We start from the raw sequence: 15,795 nt of genomic DNA, 5'->3' as shown, positions 1-15,795 counted from the left end.
CCTGGAGGTAGCTCTGTTAGCTGTGATGGCGATGAACAATAAATCACACCCACACTAATAATAACTAGAAATGTTTACCTGCCATAAGTTCAACAGGTCAAGAGTTCTGTGTGAAAGTTCTGTTTAACCAGGGCAACATTCATTTTCCTCACTACTTACTGTACTTCAATATATTTACTAGGCTGTTTCTAAAGAAGTGTTATAAAAGCCATCAGAAAGTGAAGAGAGAATGAAAGAAGGCTGAGGCACATTCCATCTGGGACTCTGGAAAAATTAATAATGACCTTTAAAGGCATGTCATATCTGTTCATAAAAGGAAAAAATCCCTGAAATACATTTCAAGTGTTATGCAACACAGGTATTTATTTCTGTAAAGCTGTACTAGCTCAGGTTTAAAGTACAACCACTTGGGTGTTGCTCCAGAGACCTGTTTTCTCAGGGCACCTAGCCAAGCCTGTGATCACTCTTGAAAACATAAAATAAGTACAAAACTTTATGAGACTTCAAAGCCTGGCACTCCCCTTGAGTACAAAAAGAAATGCCAAACAAATAATTATTCAGGGTGGCACTGCAGGACTGTGTTGTGCCCTTTGCGTCACAACATAGATTAGTGGGAGACTTTGAAAGGCAGGTAGTGTACCTGCAGAGGACAAAGATTAGACTATAATGATTATCCCAGGAACACTGCTGGAAGATTATGGAAAGGGAAAAGAACACCAAAGCTATTGTTTCATCAAGAGTATTTTTACATGTACTGCTGATGCTGCATGATCTTGTTACATGGGCTTTGCTCTTCCTTACATTTTTCCTGCTGTTACAGGTGAAAAAACATCTATTGTACTTGAATAAATCAACATTTCTTTGGATCATATCAGAAAAAGTAATAAATTTTTAAATCTTGCTGCATTCATTGATGAGTGTGTGAAACGTAACACTATAGAATATTTTAGATGAAAACTTTTTTAGTTTGGTTCTCAAAGCTGATAATTTTATGTTTCCTTGTCTACTGCCATTTTTGGAGTCAGCTTCTGCAGAAAGCCAGGGTTTCATTCCCTGTTGTCATTCAAACAGATTTCAAATGCCAAATAAAAATATGGGTTATGGAATATGGCATATTTCCATGTATCTTTCTTCTGTTTATCTACCATGGCTGACCATATATTTAAAAAACATCACACGTGTACTCCATAAGAGACTGTACATCAAAACTACTTCTCATAGGAATATTCCTTTTCCATTAATTTTTCTGAAGTCTGTGTCTTAATAGTCCTAATTAAGACCACACTGTGAATGAAATCGTGCAGAAGTATATTAGTAGATGTTCTCTAATACAGTAACAAAGTAGTAAAACTAAAATAAGGCAAAAGCATTAAATTAAACTAAACTAAGTCAACAAAATGTGTTGAACTTGGTACTAGGTATATTCCTGCTGAAATACTTGCAAGTATGTGCCTCTACAGCTGTAACAATATTTTCTCATTCTTAAGCCAGCAACTTTTATTTATATGACTCTTTCTAAATGCCCAGTTATGCTCAAAATATTGTATGTTCAATGTTAATTCCTTCATTTTTCAATTTATTGGGGAGGCCATTTATGGGTGGAAGCCATGTAAATATCTTGTGAATTGAAAAAAATCATTAATAATTTCTTTACAAAAAATAAATGAGATTGCATTTATATCTCCTAGAATTTTAGCAGAGAATAGTACTCTTTTCCTGCAACAATAGCCCATCCACAATAAATTTTCTACTTAAATACCACACAACAGTTGATGCAGTTTTTAAGTTAATAGTGCAATAAACTCCACAGTGATGCTACAGATTTTAAATGCCTACTGGGAAATATAAAATAGGCAAGTCAGGGTGGGGAGCAGCTGGATGCATAGGAACATCTGATCTCATTGGTCTGAGAATTTTTTTTTTTTTTTTAATGGTAAGGAACATGAAATTTTTGGCTTGGAGATAACTTTGTGTTGTCTATGCAATGTTTTCTAATGCTGTCTAAAGCAATGTTTTCAATTAACTTTTAAATCAATAATCCTATCGTAATTACATCACCTTTATACTTGCTATTATTCTCTACCAAAACACATTTTAAGAGACAAACTCCAGATAGCAGGTGCATCCCTCAGTATAAGAAGAAAAATTTGTAATCCAACCCTGACACATGGCTTCAATTACAAAGGCACATTGGCTTGCACAAAGCAGTGTTCTGAAAGTGATGGCAAAATTCTTCTTTTCTTAATATACCTGAAGATTACAGAAACAGGAACATTTAGACATTCACAGAAAACAGAACAACTAACATGCCCTCCCCTCCTTGGTTTACACTCAATCAGTCAGCAGTATTTCATCAATAAAGATCAGGCCAGCTTCCAGGATCCAACACAGTTCAGTCCAGATAACTCTCAAAAGAAAGAGTTCTTGCAGTAATTCTTAACCAAACACTTCTCACTTCTTCCTATTAATGAAATTAGTGTAATTCTTTCCTCCCCTGTATGCTACTGTCCTGTCACATCTGTGCTATTAACTATTATATTGTCACTCTATCAGAAATAGGTCCATTATCTAAAGGTGTTTTTATAGAACACTATTCAAATGAATGTGAAATCGCAGCATTATGGAGCTTAAAAATTGCTTTATATGTATTTGCTTTGATATGCTTTAAACTTTAATTGAATAAAATTCAACTTATTTGGTCTGGGTCATTGCATTACAGGAGGAGCTGTTGTCACACCATCATCACATGTACATACATAGTTATCTAATGGTAAATGATATGTTATAAATAGAAATGTATAATCAAAGTAACAAAATTTCTTGTTGCTACAGTACCAACTATGTTGTTTGACATATTAGGAGACTTTTCCCCATTATACAAATGGTATCACTGTTTCTTTGCAAGTGACAAAAACATTTTGAGAGCCATTTTCTTAATACATACAGGAATAGGGTCTTTGTTCCCTCTGTGACCTTATGTAAAATACAAAGTGCAGGAATGCAAATTATGTTCTATAGTCAATTAACAACAGTTGGTGAAGTTTGCTAAACCTAAGGTATCAAAAGTCTGCACGTTCTGAAAGAAAAGGAATTGGAACCATACCAGGTGGGTTTTTTGTTGGTTTTTGTTTGTTTGTTTGTTTGTTTTTTGTTTTGATGTCTTATAATTTTCTTGCCAAAATATATATGTGTTTCTGTGCAAATGTAATAACAGAGGGAAAAAAAGGACACATGCTGCAGAAACAGAGCACCTACTCTATGTTACAGTGACACTGGCTGGACCTCAGCTATGCAGCTGCATGAATAAAGGACAGTGGAAGTGGATAGAAAGGGAACGCTGGTTACAGGTGAACATCTTGTCATAACCTCATTATTTCTGTTCATATCCTTACATATGATGAACAAAAACTCTCAACTCTCAATTCTCAAAACAACTTCTTTTCCAGTTCTTGTCTGTGCCAGAGAAAAGGCCTCCAAATCCGTCTGGGTGTCCCTTGATTCCCTTGCCTTAAGGCATTTTTTACAAGTTAGCACACTATAATGCAATTATTCACCTCAGCTTCTAATCTTCCCCTTTTTTGTTTTTAAATTTGTACTGGATTTTCCATCTGCTACAAATAAAAAGGTTTGATCAATAAATTATTTACAGCCTGCAGGAGGAGAAGAGTTCATATGAAACATTTTGCAGACAAGAGACTTGCAAAAGAGGATATTTTCTCATAGAAAAAAGAGCATCTGTGGACCAGTTGGTTTCTTGCTGACTAAGCCAACTGGATATGATACTATTTTGGCAGCTTCCTTATTCTTGTGTGGGCTTCAGTTGTATGAATTCCATAAGATATTTATTATTGAATGTAACTATATATTGCATATCGTGCATATGATGGTTTATGATATTAGCATTTGTTTTCTAACTTAATTATTTAACATCAAATGATATTAAAATCCTAGTGCCATTTTTTGATCATAAACTTGAATCATTTAATTCTCAGACATTCATAAACTGGAAAAAAATAGTAAAACTTGAACTGCCTCTAATGCTCCTTTTTGTGACTCACAGAAAAACGTCTTTTCTACAGCCTTATGCAAGAAAGTTAAATTTCAAGCATGGTAAGTAAAGGAAAGGATTTATTCTCTCTTAAAAAGATGGCATGCATGAAAAATGGATTTTAGCAAGTGAATTAACAGTTCATGTCATTGTACAGAGATTGACAGCTCATGAAAGTGAAGAGGAAATCCTTTCTTGTTCTCAGAGCAAGGGTAAAATGGTTTCAGAGCCTCTGTGGGGACTTGCAGAGTTCTGGTATGGTTCCTCCACCTTAATACAAGCATGAGAGTTTTACTGCCTCTCATGTGTCACCTCCAAAAGATGCCTTTTCTTCTCCTGTGCTCCAGATCACCAGCCTTTATTTGGTCTGTTTAGCTGTGAGTATACTGGAAATAACAGTGTAAACATAAAGGAGAAAGTGGTTTAGTAGAAGCAGCTCTCTACTCCACCCACATAACTGCTTGCCTTATAAACAGTTAGCTGAACCAGCTGGGAGGACGATGTGCCCAGCACAGACAGAAGGAATACATTTCACTGGTATTGCTGCTAAACTCTTCATTGCCTTATTCAGGAGACAGCTTTGTTGTTGTTCCTACTAAGTGAAGGACCTCAGCCTTTAAAATTGTATCCATTTCTATGGCACACAGGCCACCATGCCTTGTATTTGATTGTCTAGTAATAAATACTTGCTGGGAATGATGCCCCTGAATTTCCTATTCCCCAAACTGGTAATTCAGAATGTGATTTCAGCAGATATGAGCCATGGTTGAACACTCAGAGATATTGCTTATTCTGGCCAAAGCTGTTCCGAGCTGTGCCAGAACAGGCGTGAATTCAGCTGAAAAGGAACCCAAACAAAACTTGTTTTTTCAGCTGCATCAGGTCCCTGGTTATCACAGTTCTGCAAACAGAAGCATCCCTGAGCAGACGTGAATGTGAGGCAGCCTTTCATTCCAACACTGCCACCAAATCTAGCCCGTTAAGTTACAAAAGTCTTCAGGTATTACAGTTCCTTGAGATATTCCTGCCCTCTATTTTTACTGTCTTAGGGCTGGTACAACTTTGTGGGCAGTTATCCTTTGAATTGAATCAGGGAACTGATGTGTCTTTTTATACATTTGCTTTAAAGCACTGGTCATGGAAAGAGGACTAGAGAAGTGGCACACAGTGGCCATTGTGGAGGTTGCTACGAATTGTTCCATGGAACACTTGGTGGTGTGACACCTCAGCCTTTGTATGTACATTTCACACAACTTATCTGCACCCAGTGACTCCTCTAGTTCAGACCAATCCATGAACTGACAAATGCTTTTGATAAAAACATTTGAACTGAATGAATGCCCAGGGCTCCTTTTCCTACTTGACTGATGTTAGATGTAATAGTGTTCAAACACTGGGTGAAGAGGAGGCAGTGGAAAATGACCCTCAAACCTGTCTGTGACAACACTGCAGCTGTGGAAGTGCAGAATTCCCCACACTTCTCAAAATGTTCATCTTTCAATGGGTTATGTTTTCAATTCAATTTCTGCCTTTCCATTCAATACTTAGCGTTTTGTCTGTCTGCCAGCAAAGGGTAGAGTGTCTAAGATAATTCCTGTTTTTGAAGGAGGCACTTTTATTACCACCCTTAGCCAATTTCACAAGGGAATTGTGCCACAATTTTGTATATTTATAACTGAATATTTGATGAATGCAACAAACCAGAAAAATAATGACAAGAAAATGTCGTTTCTTTTCTAAAAGAATATACAAGTATTGATCAATTTTAGGCAAAATATCAGTAATTGGGAAAACCTTTATTCTAATCAGCAGGATTGTTATCTTGCTCTGCTCTCAGATGCACTGATTAAATGTGCTGTCCTCCATACAATCATCTGTAGAAAGGGAGACAATTCTTTAGATCCATAGATATAATCTACAGAAAATGCAGAAAAGTTACCTTTGGCATTTTGAAAACCAACTTGCAAAAGTCCTGGATTCTTTCATGGGCTGCGGCTCTGACAGCCTCCTGAAGACTTTGTGAATATTGTCACAGGGAAATAGCCTCCACCTCCTAAGGAAACCCCACCAAAACACAACCACACACAAAAAAACCCAAAATCCAATACAAGGAGTCCTGAATAAAAAAACACTACATTTTAAATATCTACAAACTGAAGCAATGAAAATAAAATCTTCTCATCTTTAAAGACACTGAAGACCATCTCAGGTAGCATAATTTTTCTGTTTATGTCATCTCCAGTGATAAATCCCCCTTAGCTTAGCTAACCTTTTCTGAAGTTTTGCTTTCTCCATAGGCAAGAGTTAAAAAGAACCAACCAGAAGGAAAGGGCGACCTACCTCAGCGCTGCTTTCTATGGAACACTTGTAAATGTATCACAGGAATTTAGCATTATAGCAAGTTAAATAGTGAAAGAAACTCAAATAATCAAATAAAATACACAAACATTAGACATGCACTAGATTTTTCCAGATGGTAAGTCAAAGTTTCATATTGTTTAAATTAACATAGGTTCATTAAACTCTACACACTTTGATATAATACAATTTTTACCATTGAAAAAGAGCTTAAGAAAACAAAAATTATCTGTAGTTGTTCCATAGTGCCTCTTTATTTCTGAAATGGTGTAAAGGACTTTATTAAAATGAAATTAAATTTCTCTCTATCTGGTCCCAGAAAAGAATTACAAGCTTATATAGCTATCCTTCTTAAACTAGCCAAACAGCATGAGAGAAAAAAAGGTATATTTTAAATTAGAAGCAGAGCTGTATAGAACCACATATCTTCCAAAAAAAAAAGAAATCATGTAGAAATTATCCATAATCAAAGTGTTCATGGAAACAACCCACATCTAATAAAATCCCCTCCACCCAAATAAGTTCAATTCATTTTTGAGTTACTGCCTATCAGTCCAATGCTTGCTATGTACAGACATATGCTTGCTTGTCTTATACAGACAGACTTGTTCACTCTTTTACACAGTTAATTTAAAAACATGCCTGCTCTACATATTTTCCAGCAGGACAGTCAATAAGCTGCTAACTTGATATGTTGCTTTACGATTTATCTCAAAACAGACAATTAAGTTAAATGCAGCAGAAGGATGCAGACAGTCCCAGCAGTTATGGTTCATTGATAGTGTATTCTGCAGCTCAAACTAAAGTCTTATGGTGGATCAAGCTATTTTTCTTTTATATCCCTGGAAAATTCTATTAAATTACTCATATTTTGACACCTGTAATTCAGGTATAAGGGAGAGAATGAAAACAGATTTTTCTTCTGCCTTTCTTGGAGCTTGTAAAGCAGTAGAGAAGTTACCAGGCTTCTTTGCCTTTTCTAGTATATTTATTGAAGGCCTCAGGAAAAGGAAATTCCAGTTTCCTTCTCTCCATATAATACTTAAGAATAAAACAAAAAGACTATGCAGAAGTGGTTACCGAGGCAGATTCCAACTTGCTCATGCAGGCAAGATAAGTAGACAAGATAAAGCAGGCAAGTGCAGATTGGTTTATGAGATGTGAACCATAAAGACAGCCATCATTCCCTGGAAATGGTTAATCATTATTAATCTCCTAACGATTTATTAGCCTCCACAGACAATCAAGAAAAAGCTATATCTTGCAATCTGAGTTTGCAGGCTAAAATGCTAGTTTGAAAAGCAGAAGAAGCCACCACCACTGCCACAACCACAACCACTTTCATTTATTTCATTGAATGAAATGTCTGCAGGATCGTGCTGATCTGGTAAGAGGTCTCCCACACAATAACCATGGTGAACAAAGACTTTCCTAAACTGCAGAGCAAGGTCATGACTATGCTCAGATGTCAGATGTAATTTAGAGAAGAGGTCAGAGAAATGTGAAGTTGCCAAGCATTTTTCTTTCTTTTTTTAATTATATAATTCATGTCCATTTTCACAGAAGAAAGACAACCAGCTCTGCCTACAGCACACCTAGAGGAATACTGTGGACCTGTATTCCTAGCTGTTTCTGTTTTCTCTCAATTTGGTCTAGATCAAGAGGTGGCCTCAAAAGAGCATATGAAGTTACCATCAAATGGAGGTTAGCTTGGGGGGAAAAGGTAAAAGCACAAGCCTCCGCATTGATCATTAGTAGCTCTCCCACAACACACTGACATTTTAATTAATTAATTCCTTTCTGGAGATGATTTTATTGACTGCAACCTCAATAGATGTTTTGCCTCAAAATCATCAGAATACAGACTTATTGAGACATAGTGGTGCTGTTTGTACTGAGTATATTTAAGGTCACTTGTCTTGATTGCCATCTGGGGAAAAAACAAGATTCATGAAAGAAAGTGTAAGTTTAGGTGAACTTTGGGGTCACTGTAAAAATACTATACTGCCCTACTTCTGTAGAAATTATGAAAAGGAGAAGAAAATAGGAGCCAGGAAGAAAAAGGTGCTGCAGCAATGAGGTCAATGACTTTTAGATTTATAGACTTACCTAAGTTAAGCTAAATATAGGATTACATTCTTTTTTAATAAACACAATGAAGAAAGCAAAAAAAAACATAAAACAACAAATTTTAAATTTTTTGTTAAAAAATAATAAACTGCCAATAGAATCACGCTTTTCAATATTTTTGAAGTGCCCATATAGATATTTCATTTGCAGGAGGTAACAATGTTTCCTTAAATCATTGAGGATTTATATCCAATTACTATTGGATATATCTGGCTGCACACTGCTGTTCTGCAGACTAAAACAGGAAATGTAAATTGCTATTCTTTAGTTAATAGTTCTGTAAAATAAGTGAGGCCTTTTTCTTATTGACTTTTGCAGGTGAATATCAGAAAGGAAGTTAATTTTCCACCTAAATAAACTGGCAACAAATAGTTTAAATATTTATACACATAGTAGTAAGATGTACTTCATATCTTCTTTCAACCACTATGCAGTGCAATGTGTTATACCATTTACAGTACTGTTAGCAAAAACTATGTTCCATTGCTGTTCTTCCTGGTTGGCTGTAAAAATCATGAACAGGATTTAAACAACATCTGAATGTTTGTGACAACATTACCTCAGATAGCCAGATGATATACAACAAAAAAGCTTTACAGCTTCACTTGCAAAATCAGCCACATAAAGCTGATTTTTTAGTGCTATGTTTTCTGCTAAGTGTAATTTAGAACATCCTTACATGAATGTTGTCAGGCAAGATTCCAAAACAGAATTTAAAAACTTGCAGGTGCCTCACCATCATCTTTAAAAATTGTGTGAGTACTTAAGTATGAAATAAGATTGTAATTCTGGAAGGGGAACAATAGAATTTCCCCTAAGGATTCCTATGGAGATATTTTTTTGAAACAGCTTTTCTTCAGATCTTGTAAATTATACTCCTTAAATAACATAATTCTAAAGTTTATCACTACTACACTTTGCCCCTGACTCCCAGTGCCTTTGAAAACACTGATACTTGAAGGAGTGTAACTGAAGTTAAAGACCTCAGATGAGCTACTTGCTAGAGGTATAACAGGGACTCCACTCTAATGCTAAAAGTTGTATTTAATGATTTATTTATTCAGAATTCCTCAAATCTTATACAGTTTTTATATAATCCCTATATTTTCAAGGACACTAAAATAGTTTTGAAGAACAAAGAGATCAGGCTAGCCTGTTTTTAAGCAAAACCAATATTGTCTTATTAGAATTACTATCATGGAATCCTGGAATCACAGAATATACTGAGTTGGAAGGGATCCATCAAGACTATTGAGTCTAACTCCTGGACCTGCACAGGCCACCCCAAAAATCACACCATGGGCCTGAGAGCATTGTCCAAATTATTCTGGAACTCAGACAGGCTTGGTGCTGTGACCACTTCCCTGGGGAGCCTGTTCCAGTGCCCAAACACACTCTGGTGAAAAACTTTTTCCAGTTATCCAGCCCTAAAGCTCTCCCGACACCACTTCAGGCTGTTTCCTGGAGTCCTGTCACTGGTCAAAGAGTGAAGAGATTTGAACCTGCCCCTCCTCTTCCACGAGGAAGTTTTAACCACAGTTTTAACTGCAGTCTCCCCTCAGTCTCCTCTTCCCCAGGCTGAGCAGAACAAGCAACCTCAGCTGCTCCTCTTAAAACTTTCCTTCCAGGCCCTTCTACTCTATATGACTATAGTTTTCTTTTCAAAATGTAGCGACCTCGTTCAACATGTATTGCCCCTTTAAATCATCTGTAACTAAAAACTAAGGGAATAAAAAAAATCCACAAGAAAACACCTAAAGGCATTTGCACCTGCTAGAAGCTGATCAGCAATATATAATGCAATTCTATTAACACAATATAAAAGGAGTTAAAAGTTAATCCCTTATGGATCTGTGAATATAAAGCAGCAAATGATACAGAAGGGTAGTTTTGTAAGAAATATTTTTACTTAATAGAGAATAGATAAAAAAATAAAATTACCAGAGTAGATAACAGTAGATAACAAAGGTTAAATGATATAATGTTTTCATTATCTGCATTACCATCACAGAAAACTTCTGTACAAGGGCACTCTGGACAAAACAGACACAATAGTACTAGTCTGTGATGATCTTGACTGTCCTCAGTCTGCCCTGAGTCTTTCTCTCTTTATTGAGGGGAAGAATCAGATTAATACAATTCTTTTAATGTAATGTTGGAAAAACAGTTATGAACATCACTGTCACAGCTAATAGATATATGAAAATCTATTTCTTTTTGATCTTCAAGAATGTAAATCAGAGATGCTAGACCTTTATTTCATCTCTTCAGTGAGATTTGCAACTTAACCTCTCCCAGGATTTATCTGAGTAACAATAAAACATTGGACATAATTGTTTCTTAAACATATGTACAGAGTCACAGCTATGTGATTGCACCTGGGAAACAAAAACTGCAACATGAATTCTGTAACATACACAGAACTGTGTGAAACTTTTATTTTCTCATGAGCTGGCCTAACCTCATTTCCGGAAGTAAAGCAAAACGAAACAAAGCAAAAAACCCCAACACCCCACTCAGCTCGCCACATTTGATATTTTCCCATGTCTCTTGCAATCTGACTGTCAGCTTTCCATTGATTCATCCCTCGTAGCCTTTCCTAATCTATTAATGCCCCCTCCCCTTTCCTAAAGTCTTTGAAGTTTCAGATCTCTGCTGAACCCAGGCATAGCCCTAGGAAGAGTACCCCATTGCAGCCTACACAGAGCCAGTTTGTATCCCAATAGCCCAGAAGCCACTCATATCTAAAATTCTTTGAAGTTATATACCTTAGGCTGCCTTATCTGTGTCATTGTTCTACCTTCTAAGGCACTCCTTTAACAACCTTGTTGCCATTTCCCAGGATTTAACTCTTTGCATTCAGATTGGCAACCAAACAAAACTGAGCCCTGAAAGAGAAACAGTCAATACTGAATTTATAACAAATTCTGAAAGTATATATTCCAAGCTTTATAGCTTGAATAGAAAGAAATGAATCCTGTACATGGCAATTTCTTAAAATTCTAAGTTGTTACTTAAATTGTAATGAAATTAAGAAGAGCAAATTAATTTTAAGTGCCAGATATTTCATGATTTAGCTTTACTGACACTTTTAGCCCTTACAATATTTTCTCAAAAGTTGTGAAAAACCAGGCCTCCTTATGATGAAAAATGCTTCACTTCATGGAACTCACACCAGAATTTTGTCCCTTACCTTCCCTATCTAGTGCACAATGAGACTTATCCCACAGAAGGGCTGCCCTGTGCTGCTAATAGGAAGTTGCTCTGAGTACCCATCAGAAAACACTGCAGAGTTCTCACTTCTGCTACTCTGGGGATGGTCCTTGCAGCTCTCCTGGACCTCCTACCTAGGACAAGAGTATACCTTGCACACAACTGAGGAGGACCTGTTTTCTTCTAGAAAAGAGCTGTGCTGTGTCAGGATTCCCATGAATACAAAGGGGTAGCATTCTTTTCATACAACACAAATGGCTGGGTCTGTTCCTTTCCAGTTTGCAGAAAGAAGAAAACAGGGAGTTTTCTTCAGAAGAGAGGAAAACATTGGAGGGTTGGCTGACCTGACACTCTGCAGACATTTCTTGTTATTCTATTAATCACATCCTGAAGGTGCTGCTTAGGTAGTTGAGGTACTTTCCACCTCAAAAGCAGGCACCCCTCACCCCCTCCCAGTAACCTGGGAACTTCGTGAGGAACCTCTCTGGTCTGAGTGGGTTCAGCACCATGTATTGCTTCTCCATATGAAGAACCCTCATCAGAACTTTTTAAAGTCTGCTTAACTATAAAATCACATCCTTTAGGGCATTTTTTCTAATATGTCTCTTCAAACCAGTGTTCTAGATTAATTAACACAAAACAGTCACATGAAAACAGTGGGACTTGATGTGAATCAATCAAATTATTAAACAGAAATATTTTCACCTCTTTGTTTTATTAGTATTTTGATTATAGGATTTCAATATGAGGTAGAAGTTACCTATAATAACCTTGGTAAAACTAGAATTTGGAACATATTTTCAACAAACTTATTAAAGTGCAAGCGCCAGGGAAATTCAGGTCATGAAGTAAGTTTTGGCAGGGAAATATTCAGAAGTTTACTGCATAATTTCAATACAGCAAAATATGCTACTAAGACTCTAAGATTAATTTGCTATTTAGCCTAACCAAATCTGGTGACTGAAAAAAGCTTCAATATACATTAAGTCCAATTTCTAATCTCTAGAGGAAAAAAAAATAAACAAACAACCAAAAAACAGTCAGGAATTGCCTAAGACGTTATCTGGCATAATTGGTTTCAATTTAATTTTGATCCAAAATGAAAAAACTGCACAGAATTTGTGTATATTGGCCACACTTCACAAATAAATGAGGCTGGTGAAAATCTTATGCCTGCCAAGAAAGAACCTCCCTTTGATTATTGGCATTTCAATGCAATTGCAGAATTCAGGTTTAAAAATTAGACTGACTGATAAAAAGCATATTCTTCATAAATATTTAACCTTCTTCAGTATGACAGTAATTATAGTGTGGAGCTCAGTTGCTGCATATTCCATTTAAAGATCTGTCATGCCTTCCATTCGAAATGCTTCTTTTCAAAGGGTTGCAATGCCAAGATAAAAAGAAAACTCCCCCAAGGTGGAAACTCGGACTAAAATCTCATCTTCTTAAAATTATTATTAATGGTAGATTCTAAGGATGAGAGACTGTTTGAAATACAGTGAGATTTTTACAACCACTGCTTTCTTTTCCTGGGCAAAAATATTTGATAACATTGAGTAGTCATTCAAATTTTACACTCTAAAAATATCTGGAAAAAAGCCTGCAAAATAATTTCAAAATGAAGTCACTGATTTTCGTGTTTTTGTATTGTAACATCCTTTGATCCTACTGATACCATTTCCTCATTTTAAAAAAAATACTTGAAATAAAGATAAGGTATTTGCTGTTCAAGACAATTGTTTTATAGTAAATGAAATGTTTCTTTTCCATGAACTCTAGATAACTAAAGAAAAATGTTATTCATCTCTGGAAAGGTATAAATACATTTTGATGAATAAAACCATATTTTCCTGTTATAGAAAGCTAGGGAATATCTTTGAAGATGGTTTTGATACTGCTTAACTCAAAATTGTGTGAATTTTTTTACTTGAAGTAGCTAATTCAGCCATCCAAAGTCTGACAGTCTGGGTGTGGGGTAAAGAGGGAAGAGAGAAAGTGCTAAACCTCAGCTACACTCATTAGCTAAGTAAAGATAACAGGTCTTGTCAGGAGAGGCTGATATTTGTGGATGTTCTGGCACCCAGACATTTGACCCAGGTTTTCACTTGGCATTGGAGTGGGATGTGTAATTCTCCTGCCAGGGCAGAGTCTTGGTTTGTTACTGAGCAGTTGCAGTCAGAGCACCTTAGGAACAACCTAGACTTCCCTCTTTCTTGCAAGGAGAGAGCAGGAGCATCTCCCAGGAGCTATTTTCCCATTCTCTGCCCACATGGTGTGGATAAGAAACTAGGCTAGTTTGTGTGTAGGTGGTTACTGGGAGGAGATAAATAAAGACACATATGTTTATATGGCACTTCATCTCTGCTGAAAGTCAGTGAATTTGGAGTCCAGCTTCTGCTTATGCAGCTTTGAAAAGCTTCTTATATGTCCTTGGAGTTGAACTCTTATTAAAGAGAAAACTTCTCTCCAGCTTTATGACCGTAGAGGTGTAGAGTAACTGGATTAGCCAAAAAATGCAGTCAAAATTTGAGTTTCACTTGAGATTCTCTTAAGCACTGAAAGTTTTAATGAGACATCTGTGCTTCACTTCATTCCTCTTCTAGGCTTTTTTAAAAATATAAAAAACTTTTCTCTTTCTTTTCATTCATAATAGCTTTAGCCACAGTTACCTGGATACTATCAGTGACTATTATTATTCATTCAAATTGTTTTGCATCTATGACAGTTAATGTCACTGCATTTTTACCACTGTAGCATTTAATTAGCATGAGAATTTTCTGTAACGTTTGACAGCCACCCTAAATATTTCTGGTTTAAATATGATATCATAAAAATCGTATAGAAACCCTCTTATTTTTCTATTAATACTTGTTCCAGATTTTTTAAAATTATGCTACTTGAGTCTCAGTTCTGTGTTCTATTGTCACAACCAAGTATATACTCTACCTTGTATTTCATACCTTTTAAACAGTTGCTGACCTATAAGGGGCCTTTTCTTTATTTCCTGTGACAGCTTCATTTCTCCAGCAGTATGCATTTTATCATCCCTACTGATATGCTGTTGACTTCAGAAGACCTCTAGTAGATGTGTGAATTAGGAGTTCCCCCTATAGAGCAACTCTTCCCTCAGATAACCTCTCACCATTCCTCCATTAACTCCACTACATAGGATACTCATGACTCACTGTCGAGTGCGCTTACCTGGTTAAGTGATGATTTCATATTTATACATTTTCTCTGAGAGAATCCTTAACATATATTTAATATGCAAAAGGATATTGTCATTTAGATGTTCATTAAGCTAATTAGACAAAAAGGCTGCATGAATCTACACATCTGTCCAGAAAAAAAAAAAAAAACAGGTTAATTGACCCTCGGTTTCTTCAGATCCTTTTTGTTTCTTCAGAAGGTTTAGTATCACATTGGTCACCTTCTACTACTTCTGTATTAAACAATGTATGATATACCACAGTCATTGACCAAATTCACTTCATTAGAATGTATTTCCCTTACTACTACTTTAAATGTACTGAATTTCAGTGAGGGAAATAACAGCAAAAAACAGAGTGAAAAATAAAAAATAGTGAAGAAAGGAGAAAAGAAGTCTAGCCACCACTCAGACACAAAAAAGACACATGAAATTAAAAAAAAAAAAGGAGGGTGGATTTAAATTAAGCAGAAGTATAACTTTTTGAAAAATAAACTTATTTTTTCTACTGCTGAAGACTGTCCCATTTTCAACATTGTGCAGCAGATAGAACTCACTTTCTAGAAACTTACTGCTCTACTTGCAAGTCCATGTCCTTTCTAATATTACAAAATGGGAGGTATTCACCTCTCCTCCAGCTGGGGAGCCAGGACCAATTCTATTGATGTGCAGCTTTCCTGGATCAAAATCTGTGAAAAAATAAAAACTGGAAAAAGAAGTAATCTTCATTCACTGCTAAAAGATCAGTTTCCCTCTAAAATTAGAATATAAATGACAAGGTGATGCTTGAAGCAGGAATCTGGGTGACAATTACTTGGAAATAAACAAGCGGGTC

The sequence above is a fragment of the Taeniopygia guttata genome, chromosome 4 (assembly GCF_048771995.1).
Source record: "Taeniopygia guttata chromosome 4, bTaeGut7.mat, whole genome shotgun sequence".
Lineage (NCBI taxonomy): Eukaryota > Metazoa > Chordata > Aves > Passeriformes > Estrildidae > Taeniopygia > Taeniopygia guttata.
This window is presented reverse-complemented; position numbering follows the sequence as displayed.